Source organism: Arachis hypogaea, chromosome 16, assembly GCF_003086295.3.
Source record: "Arachis hypogaea cultivar Tifrunner chromosome 16, arahy.Tifrunner.gnm2.J5K5, whole genome shotgun sequence".
Taxonomy (NCBI): domain Eukaryota; kingdom Viridiplantae; phylum Streptophyta; class Magnoliopsida; order Fabales; family Fabaceae; genus Arachis; species Arachis hypogaea.
This window is the reverse complement of record NC_092051.1, coordinates 100,904,811-100,916,209: the sequence shown is the minus strand read 5'-3', so window position 1 is coordinate 100,916,209 and position 11,399 is coordinate 100,904,811. Positions and strand designations below refer to the sequence as shown.

Genomic DNA, 11,399 nt, shown 5'->3' with positions numbered 1-11,399 from the left:
AAGGTTCACCCATATAATTTACCTCTGCTATTGCAGGATTCTCAGGATCATAAGCTTCTTCTTCAGAAGATGCCTCTTGAGTACTGTTGGATGCAGCTTGCATTCCATTCAGACTCTGAGAAATCATATTGACTTGCTGAGTCAATATTTTGTTCTGAGCCAATATGGCATTCAGAGTATCAATTTCAAGAACTCCCTTCTTCATAGGCGTCCCATTATTCACAGGATTCCTCTCAGAAGTGTACATGAACTGGTTATTAGCAACCATGTCAATGAGTTCTTGAGCTTCTGCAGGCGTTTTCTTTAGGTGAATGGATCCACCTGCAGAAGTATCTAATGACATCTTTGATAGCTCAGATAAACCATCATAGAATATATCCGGGATGGTCCATTCTGAAAGCATGTCAGAAGGACACTTTTTGGTCAGCTGCTTGTATCTTTCCCAAGCTTCATAGAGGGATTCACCATCTTTTTGTTTGAAGGTTTGAACATCCACTCTAAGCTTTCTCAGCTTTTGAGGAGGAAAGAACTTGGCTAAGAAAGCCGTGACCAGCTTATCCCAAGAGTTCAAACTATCCTTAGGTTGAGAGTCCAACCAGATTCTAGCTCTGTCTCTTACAGCAAATGGGAAAAGCATGAGCCTATAGACTTCAGGATCTACTCCATTAGTCTTAACAGTATCACAGATCTGCAAGAATTCAGTTAAGAACTGAAAAGGATCTTCAGATGGAAGTCCATGAAACTTGCAGTTCTGCTGCATCAGAGAAACTAGCTGAGGTTTCAGCTCAAAGTTGTTTGCTCCAATGACAGGAATGGAGATGCTTCTTCCATGTAAATTGGAATTTGGTGCAGTAAAGTCATCAAGAATTCTCCTTGCATTATTATTATTTTCAGCTGTCATCTCCTCTTCCTGTTCGAAATTTTCAACAAGGTTGTCTCTGGATTGTTGTAATTTAGCTTCTCTTAGTTTCCTCTTCAGAGTCCTTTCAGGTTCTGGATCAGCTTCAACAAGAATGCCTTTTTCCTTGTTCCTGCTCATACGAAAGATAAGAGAACAAGAAAAGAAGAGGAATCCTCTATGTCACAGTAAAGAGGTTCCTTATTGTTAGTGGAAGAAAAAAAGGAATAGGGGTGAAGAAGAATGAAGAATCCAAACACAATGGTAAGGATATGAGCAGTGATGTGAGATGAAGAGAAGTGTTAGTAGATGAATAAATAATTAGAAGGAGATGAGGGAGAAGGATTTTCGAAAATTATTTTTGAAAAAGGGTTAGTGATTTTCGAAAATAGTTTTTGAAAAAGGTTAGTAGTTTTTCGAAAATTCAATTAAAAAATAAAATAATTAGTCTAATTAAAAAGAAATTTTGAAAAAGAGGGAAGATTTTTTCGAAAATTAGAGAGAGAGAGAGTTAGTTAGGTAGTTTTGAAAAAGATAAGAAACAAACAAAAAGTTAGTTGGTTAGTTGAAACAAATTTTGAAAAGATAAGAAGTTAGGAAGTTAGAAAAGATATTTTGCAATCACTTTTTTGAAAAAGGTAAGATAAGAAGATATTTTTGAAAAGATATGATAGAAATTAGTTTTGAAAAAGATTTGATTTTTAAAATCACAATTAATGACTTGATTCATAAGAAATCACAAGATATGATCCTAGAACTTAAATTTTGAATCTTTCTTAACAAGTAAGTAACAAACTTAAAATTTTTGAATCAAAACATTAATTGTTATTGTTATTTTCGAAAATTTGATATAAAAATAAGAAAAAGATTTTTGAAAAATATTTTTAAAATTTTCGAAAATAACTAAGAAAAATGAAAAAGATTTGACTTTTGAAAAAGATTTTGAAAAAGATAAGATTTTTGAATTGAAAATTTGATTTAACTCATAAGAAACAACTAGATTTTAAAAATTTTTGAAAGAGTCAACTCAAATTTTCGAATTTATGAGAGAAAAAAGGGAAAGATATTTTTTTGATTTTTGAATTTTTATGATGAGAAAGAGAAACATGAAAATGATGCAATGCAAGAAAATTTTGGATCAAAATAAAGAATGCATGCAAGAATGCTATGAATGTCAAAATGAACACCAAGAACACTTTGAAGATCATGATGAACATCAAGAACATATTTTTTGAAAATTTTTTAATGCAAAGAAAACATGCAAGACACCAAACTTAGAATTCTTTAATGCTTAGACACTAAGAATTCAAGAATGCATATGAAAAACAAGAAAAGACACAAAACATGCAAATGCAAAGATCAAACAAGAAGACTTACCAAGAACAACTTGAAGATCATGACGAACACTATGAATGCATGAAAATTTTTGAAAAATGCAAGATGAGTATGCAATTGACACCAAACTTATAACATGACTCAAGACTCAAACAAGAAACACAAAAAATATTTTTGATTTTTATGATTTTCTAATTTTTTTTTTGTATTTTTTTTCGAAAATTATTTGAAAAAGGAAAATAAGGATTCCAAAATTTTTAATATGAATTCCAGGAATCTTATGCTCTTTAGCCTAAAGCTCCAATCAAAGGGTCAGGCATGGCTTAATAGCCAGCCAAGCTTTAGTATGTAACTCAGACATGACACGCCTAACATGCCGTACAGTCGTGGCTTTACAGCCAACCAGGCTTCAACATGCTTTATGAAACACTAGAATTCATTCTTAAAAATTCTGAAGAAAAGATATTTTTGAAAACATTTTTAATTTATTTTTTTTTTTCGAAAACTGATGAGAAATTTTTTTGAAAGATTTTTGAAAAATTTTTGAAAATTAAAACAAAAAGAAAATTACCTAATCTGAGCAACAAGATGAACCGTTAGTTGTCCAAACTCGAACAATCCCCGGCAACGGTGCCAAAAACTTGGTATGCGAAATTGTTACTCAGGTTGTGAATTGTTGTTCGAAATTGATTCCCTGGCAATGGCACCAAAAACGGATGCACAGAACCATGGTCTAAACATATCTTCACAACTTCGCATAACTAACCAACAAGTGCACTGGGTCGTCCAAGTAATACCTTACGTGAGTAAGGGTCGAATCCCACGGAGATTGTTGGTATGAAGCAAGCTATGGTCACCTTGTAAATCTCAGTCAGGCAGATATAAAATAGTTATGGAGTTTTCGAAATTTAGTATTAAAAGAAGGATAGAAATACTTATGTAAATCATTGGTGAGAATTTCAGATAAGCGTATGGAGATGCATTCGTTCCTCTGAACCTCTACTTTCCTGCTGTCTTCATCCAATCAGTCTTACTCCTTTCTATGGCTGGCTTTATGCAAGGGCATCACCGTTGTCAATGGCTACATCCCCTCCTCTTGTGAAAATGGTCCAAATGCTCTGTCACAGCACGGCTAATCATCTGAGGTTCCCGATCATGCTGGAATAGGATTCACCCTCCTTTTGCGTCTGTCACTACGCCCAGCACTCGCGAGTTTGAAGCTCGTCACAGTCATTCAATCCCATAATCCTACTCGGAATACCACAGACAAGGTTTAGACTTTCCGGATTCTCATGAATGCCGCCATCAATCTAGCTTACACCACGAAGATTCTGGTTAAGAGATCTAAGAGATACTCATTCAATCTAAGGTAGAACGGAAGTGGTTGTCAGGCACGCGTTCATAAGGAATGATGATGATTGTCACGTTCATCACATTCAGGTTGAAGTGCGAATGAATATCTTAGAAGCGGAACAAGTTGAATTGAATAGAAAAACAGTAGTACTTTGCATTAATCTTTGAGGAACAGCAGAGCTCCACACCTTAATCTATGGAGTGCAGAAACTCTACCGTTAAAAATACATAAGTAAAAGGTCTAGGCATGGCCGAGATGGCCAGCCCCCAAAACGTGATCTAAGATAGCATACAACTGATCAAAGATTCAAAGATGTCTAATACAATAGTAAAAGGTCCTATTTATAATAAACTAGCTACTAGGGTTTATAGAAGTAAGTAATTGATGCATAAATCCACTTTCGGGGCCCACTTGGTGTGTGCTTGGGCTGAGCTTGAAGTCTACAGGTGGAGAGGTCATTCTTGGAGTTGAACGCCAGCTTTTGTGCCAGTTTGGGCGTTGAACTCCACTTTGCAACTTGTTTCTGGCGCTGGACGCCAGAATTGGGTAGAGAGCTGGTGTTGAACGCCAGTTTGCGTCATCTAAACTTGGGCAAAGTATAGACTATTATACATTTCTGGAAAGCCCTGGATGTCTACTTTACAACGCAATTGGAAGCGCGCCATTGTGAGTTCTGTAGCTCCAGAAAATCTATTTTGAGTGTAGGGAGGTCAGAATCCAACAACATTAGCAGTCCTTCTTCAACCTCTGAATCTGATTTTTGCTCAAGTCCCTCAATTTCAGCCAGAAAATACCTGAAATCACAGAAAAACACACAAACTCATAGTAAAGTCCAGAAATGTGAATTTAACATAAAAACTAATGAAAACATCCCTAAAAGTAACTAGATTCTACTAAAAACTTACTAAAAACAATGCCAAAAAGCGTATAAATTATCCGCTCATCACAACACCAAACTTAAATTGTTGCTTGTCCCCAAGCAACTGAAAATCAAATAGGATAAAAAGAAGAGAATATACTATAAATTCCAAACTATCAATGAAACATAGCTCCAATTAGATGAGCGGGACTTGTAGCTTTTTGCCTCTTGAATAGTTTTGGCATCTCACTTTATCCATTGAAGTTCAGAATGATTGGCTTCTATAGGAACTCAGAGTTTAGATAATGTTATTGACTCTCCTAGTTCAGTATGATGATTCTTGAACACAGCTATTTTATGAGTCTTGGCTGTGGCCCTAAGCACTTTGTTTTCCAGTATTACCACCGGATACATAAATGCCACAGACACATAATTGGGTGAACCTTTTCAGATTGTGACTCAGCTTTGCTAAAGTCCCCAATTAGAGGTGTCCAGGGTTCTTAAGCACACTCTTTTTTGCTTTGGACCTTGACTTTAACCGCTCAGTCTCAAGTTTTCACTTGACACCTACACGCCACAAGCACATGGTTAGGGACAGCTCGGTTTAGCCGCTTAGACCAGGATTTTATTCCTTTAGGCCCTCCTATCCACTAATGCTCAAAGCCTTGGGATCCTTTTTATTTGCCCTTGCCTTTTGGTTTTAAGGGTTATTGGCTTTTTGCTCTTGCTTTTTTTTTCTTTCTATTTTTTTTCGCCTATTTTTTTTTTATTTTTATTTTTGCAAGCATTGTTCTTTGCTGCTTTTTCTTGCTTCAAGAATCATTTTTATGATTTTTCAGATTATCAAATAATATGTCTCTTAGTCATCATTCTTTCAAGAGCCAACATATTTAACATTCTTAAACAACAACTTCAAAAGACATATGCACTGTTCAAGCATACATTCAGAAAACAAGAAGCATTGTCACCACATCAATATAATTAAACTAAGTTCAAGGATAAATTCAAAACTCATGTACTTCTTGTTCTTTTTGAATTAAAACATTTTTCATTTAAGAGAGGTGATGGATTCATAGGACATTCATAACTTTAAGACAAAGTACTAAATACTAATGATCATGTAATGAAGACACAAACATGGATAAGCACTTAACATAGAAAACGAAAAACAGAGAAAGTAAGAACAAGGAATGAGTCCACCTTAGTGATGGTGGCGTTTCCTTCTTGAGGAACCAATGATGTCCTTGAGCTCTTCTATGTCTCTTCCTTGTCTTTGTTGCTCCTCCCTCATTGCTTTTTGATCTTCTCTGATTTCATGAAGAATGATGGAGTGCTCTTGATGTTCCACGCTTAGTTGTCCCATGTTGGAACTTAATTCTCCTAGGGAGGTGTTGATTTGCTCCCAATAGTTTTGTGGAGGAAAATGCATTTGAGGCATCTCCGGGATCTCATGGTGATGAGCTTCCTGCGCCTCTTGAGCTCCATGAATGGGCTCTCGTGCTTGCTCCATCTTTTTCTTAGTGATGGGCTTCTCTTCCTCAATGTGAATGTCTCCTTCTATGAAAGCTCCAGCTGAGTAACATAGATGGCAGATAAGATGAGGAAAAGCTAGCCTTGCCCCAGGAGAGGGCTTTTCAGCTATTTTGTAGAGTTCAAGGGAGATGACTTCATGAACCTCTACTTCTTCTCCAATCATGATGCTATGGATCATGATGGCCCGATCCATAGTAACTTCAGATCGGTTGCTAGTGGGGATGATGGAGTGTTGGATGAACTCCAACCATCCTCTAGCCATAGGCTTGAGGTCCAATCTTCTTAGTTGAACCGGCTTGCCTTTAGAGTCAATCTTCCATTGAGCTCCTTCCACACATATGTCCATAAGGACTTGGTCCAACCTTTGATTAAAGTTGACCCTTCTAGTGTAGGGGCGTTCATCTACTTGCATCATAGGCAAGTTAAACGCCAACCTCACATTTTCCGGACTAAAATCCAAGTATTTCCCCCGAACCATTGTAACATAGTTCTTTGGATCCGGGTTCTTACTTTGATCATGGTTCTTGGTGATCCATGCATTGGCATAGAACTCTTGAACCATTACAATGCCGACTTGTTGGATAGGATTTGTTAGAACTTCCCAACCTCTTTTTTGAATTTCATGTCGGATCTCCGGATACTCATTTTTCTTGAGCTTGAAAGGGACCTCAGGGATCACCTTCTTCTTGGCCACAACATCATAGAAGTGGTCTTGATGGGCTTTGGAGATGAACCTTTCCATCTCCCATGACTCGGAGGTGGAAGTTTTTGTCTTCCCTTTCCCTTTTCTAGAGGATTCTCCGGTCTTGGGTGCCATCAATGGTAATGGAAAAACAAAAAGCTTATGCTTTTACCACACCAAACTTAGAATATTGCTCGCCCTCGAGCAAGAGAAGAGAGAATAATATGAAGAAGAAGAAGAAAATATGGATAAGAGGGGGAAGGTGTGTTTCGGCCAAGAAGAGAAGAGAGGGTTGTGTTGTGTGAAAATGAGGAAGAATGGAGGGCTATATATAGGGAAGGGTGGGGGGTTTAAGTTTCGGCCATATGGGTGGGTTTGGGTGGGAAATTGATTTGAATTTTGAAGGTAGGTGGAGTTTATGAGGTAGGTTTATGGGGAAGAGTGGATGGATATGAGTGGTGAAGAGGTGATGAGGAAGAGAGATTGAGGTGATTGGTGAAGTGTTTTGGGGAAGAGTGTTTATAGGATTGTGTGAAAGAAGGGTGAGAAGAAGTGAGTGGAGGTAGGTGGAGATCCTGTGGGGTCCACAGATCCTGAGGTGATCCTGTGGGGTCCACAGATCCTGAGGTGTTCAAGGATTTACAACCTTGCACCAAATTGGGCATGCAAAATGCCCTTGCACACAACTCTGGGCGTTCAGCGCCAGATTGGTGCTTGTTCTGGGCGTTGAACGCCCATTTGTAGCCTATTTCTGGCATTGAACGCCAGAACCATGCTTGTTCTGGGCGTTCAGCGCCAGCTCTTCTCCAGGGTGCATTTCTGGCGTTCAGCGCCAGAACCATGCTCTGTTCTGGCGTTGAACGCCCAAAACATGCTTCTTACTGGCGTTTAAACGCCAGTAAGGTCTTCCTCCAGGGTGTGATTTTTCTTCTGCTATTTTTGATTCTGTTTTCAATTTTTATATTTATTTTGTGACTCCACATGATCATGTACCTAATAAAACATGAAAAACCATGAAAATAAAAATTATAGAAATAAACATTGGGTTGCCTCCCAACAAGCGCTTCTTTAATGTCAATAGCTTGACAGTGGGCTCTCATGGAGCCTTACAGATGTGCAGAGCTTTGTTGAGACCTCCCAACACCAAACTTAGAGTTTGGATATGGGGGTTTGACACCAAACTTAGAGTTTGGTTGTGGCCTCCCAACACCAAACTTAGAGTTTGACTGTGGGGGCTTTGGTTGACTCTGCTTTGAGAGAAGCTTTTTATGCTTCCTCTCCATGGATGCAGAGAGAGATCCTTGAGTTGTAAACACAAGGTTGTCCTCATTTATTTGAAGGATCAATTCTCCTCTGTCCACATCAATCACAGCTCTTGCTGTGGCTAGGAAAGGTCTTCCTAGGATGATGGATTCATCCTCTTCCTTTCCAGTATCCAAGACTATGAAGTCAGTAGGGATGTAAAGGCCTTCAACCTTCACTAATACGTCCTCTACTTGTCCATAAGCCTGTTTTCTTGAATTGTCTGCCATCTCTAATGAGATTTTAGCAGCTTGCACCCCATAGATTCCCAGTTTCTCTATTACAGAGAGGGGCATGAGGTTTATCCCTGAACCAAGGTCACACAGAGCCTTAAAGATCATGGTGCCTATGGTACAAGGTATTATGAACTTTCCAGGATCCTGTTTCTTCTGAGGCAATGTCAGTTGATCCAGATCACTTAGTTCATTGGTGAACAAGGGAGGTTCATCTTCCCAAGTCTCAATACCAAATAATTTGGCATTTAGCTTCATGATTGCACCAAGGAACTTGGCAGCTTTCTCTTCAGTAACATCCTCATTCTCTTCAGAAGAGGAATACTCATCAGAGCTCATGAATGGCATAAGAAGGTTCAATGGAATCTCTATTGTCTCTAGATGAGCCTCAGAGTCCTTTGGTTCCTCAGAGGAAAGCTCCTTATTGATCACTGGACGCCCCAGGAGGTCTTCTTCCTTGGGATTCACGTCCTTCTCCTCTCTTGTGGGTTCGGCCATGGTAATTAATTCAATGGCCTTGCACTCTCCTTTTGGATTCTCTTCTGTATTGCTTGGGAGAGTACTAGGAGGGATTTCAGTGATCCTTTTACTCAGCTGGCCCACTTGTGCTTCCAAATTTCTAATGGAAGACCTTGTTTCATTCATGAAACTCACAGTCGCCTTAGATAGGTCAGAGACTAAATTTGCTAAGCTAGATGGATTCTGCTCAGAATTCTCTGTCTGTTGCTGAGTGGATGATGGAAAAGGCTTGCTATTGCTAAACCTGTTTCTTCCACCATTATTAAAGCCTTGTTGAGGCTTTTGATCCTTCCATGAGAGATTTGGGTGATTTCTCCATGATGGATTATATGTGGTTCCATAAGGTTCACCCATATAATTTACCTCTGCTATTGCAGGATTCTCAGGATCATAAGCTTCTTCTTCAGAAGATGCCTCTTGAGTACTGTTGGATGCAGCTTGCATTCCATTCAGACTCTGAGAAATCATATTGACTTGCTGAGTCAATATTTTGTTCTGAGCCAATATGGCATTCAGAGTATCAATTTCAAGAACTCCCTTCTTCATAGGCGTCCCATTATTCACAGGATTCCTCTCAGAAGTGTACATGAACTGGTTATTAGCAACCATGTCAATGAGTTCTTGAGCTTCTGCAGGCGTTTTCTTTAGGTAAATGGATCCACCTGCAGAAGTATCTAATGACATCTTTGATAGCTCAGATAAACCATCATAGAATATATCCGGGATGGTCCATTCTGAAAGCATGTCAGAAGGACACTTTTTGGTCAGCTGCTTGTATCTTTCCCAAGCTTCATAGAGGGATTCACCATCTTTTTGTTTGAAGGTTTGAACATCCACTCTAAGCTTTCTCAGCTTTTGAGGAGGAAAGAACTTGGCTAAGAAAGCCGTGACCAGCTTATCCCAAGAGTTCAAACTATCCTTAGGTTGAGAGTCCAACCAGATTCTAGCTCTGTCTCTTACAGCAAATGGGAAAAGCATGAGCCTATAGACTTCAGGATCTACTCCATTAGTCTTAACAGTATCACAGATCTGCAAGAATTCAGTTAAGAACTGAAAAGGATCTTCAGATGGAAGTCCATGAAACTTGCAGTTCTGCTGCATCAGAGAAACTAGCTGAGGTTTCAGCTCAAAGTTGTTTGCTCCAATGACAGGAATGGAGATGCTTCTTCCATGTAAATTGGAATTTGGTGCAGTAAAGTCATCAAGAATTCTCCTTGCATTATTATTATTTTCAGCTGTCATCTCCTCTTCCTGTTCGAAATTTTCAACAAGGTTGTCTCTGGATTGTTGTAATTTAGCTTCTCTTAGTTTCCTCTTCAGAGTCCTTTCAGGTTCTGGATCAGCTTCAACAAGAATGCCTTTTTCCTTGTTCCTGCTCATACGAAAGATAAGAGAACAAGAAAAGAAGAGGAATCCTCTATGTCACAGTAAAGAGGTTCCTTATTGTTAGTGGAAGAAAAAAAGGAATAGGGGTGAAGAAGAATGAAGAATCCAAACACAATGGTAAGGATATGAGCAGTGATGTGAGATGAAGAGAAGTGTTAGTAGATGAATAAATAATTAGAAGGAGATGAGGGAGAAGGATTTTCGAAAATTATTTTTGAAAAAGGGTTAGTGATTTTCGAAAATAGTTTTTGAAAAAGGTTAGTAGTTTTTCGAAAATTCAATTAAAAAATAAAATAATTAGTCTAATTAAAAAGAAATTTTGAAAAAGAGGGAAGATTTTTTCGAAAATTAGAGAGAGAGAGAGTTAGTTAGGTAGTTTTGAAAAAGATAAGAAACAAACAAAAAGTTAGTTGGTTAGTTGAAACAAATTTTGAAAAGATAAGAAGTTAGGAAGTTAGAAAAGATATTTTGCAATCACTTTTTTGAAAAAGGTAAGATAAGAAGATATTTTTGAAAAGATATGATAGAAATTAGTTTTGAAAAAGATTTGATTTTTAAAATCACAATTAATGACTTGATTCATAAGAAATCACAAGATATGATTCTAGAACTTAAATTTTGAATCTTTCTTAACAAGTAAGTAACAAACTTAAAATTTTTGAATCAAAACATTAATTGTTATTGTTATTTTCGAAAATTTGATATAAAAATAAGAAAAAGATTTTTGAAAAATATTTTTAAAATTTTCGAAAATAACTAAGAAAAATGAAAAAGATTTGACTTTTGAAAAAGATTTTGAAAAAGATAAGATTTTTGAATTGAAAATTTGACTTAACTCATAAGAAACAACTAGATTTTAAAATTTTTTGAAAGAGTCAACTCAAATTTTCGAATTTATGAGAGAAAAAAGGGAAAGATATTTTTTTTATTTTTGAATTTTTATGATGAGAAAGAGAAACATGAAAATGATGCAATGCAAGAAAATTTTGGATCAAAACAAAGAATGCATGCAAGAATGCTATGAATGTCAAAATGAACACCAAGAACACTTTGAAGATCATGATGAACATCAAGAACATATTTTTTGAAAATTTTTTAATGCAAAGAAAACATGCAAGACACCAAACTTAGAATTCTTTAATGCTTAGACACTAAGAATTCAAGAATGCATATGAAAAACAAGAAAAGACACAAAACATGCAAATGCAAAGATCAAACAAGAAGACTTACCAAGAACAACTTGAAGATCATGACGAACACTATGAATGCATGAAAATTTTTGAAAAATGCAAGATGAG

General features: G+C 37.3%; 2 non-coding genes across 2 annotated transcripts; both read left to right on the top strand.

Moving 5' to 3' along the window:
• The first annotated feature begins 397 nt into the window (after positions 1 to 397).
• LOC112761114 (small nucleolar RNA R71) lies at positions 398 to 505 on the top strand. The gene has a single exon (XR_003181524.1). It is a non-coding gene; the product is annotated as a small nucleolar RNA R71 (small nucleolar RNA).
• Positions 506 to 9,453: 8,948 nt separating this feature from the next.
• LOC112761113 (small nucleolar RNA R71) lies at positions 9,454 to 9,561 on the top strand. Its single transcript, XR_003181523.1, has one exon. It is a non-coding gene; the product is annotated as a small nucleolar RNA R71 (small nucleolar RNA).
• Positions 9,562 to 11,399: the final 1,838 nt, after the last annotated feature.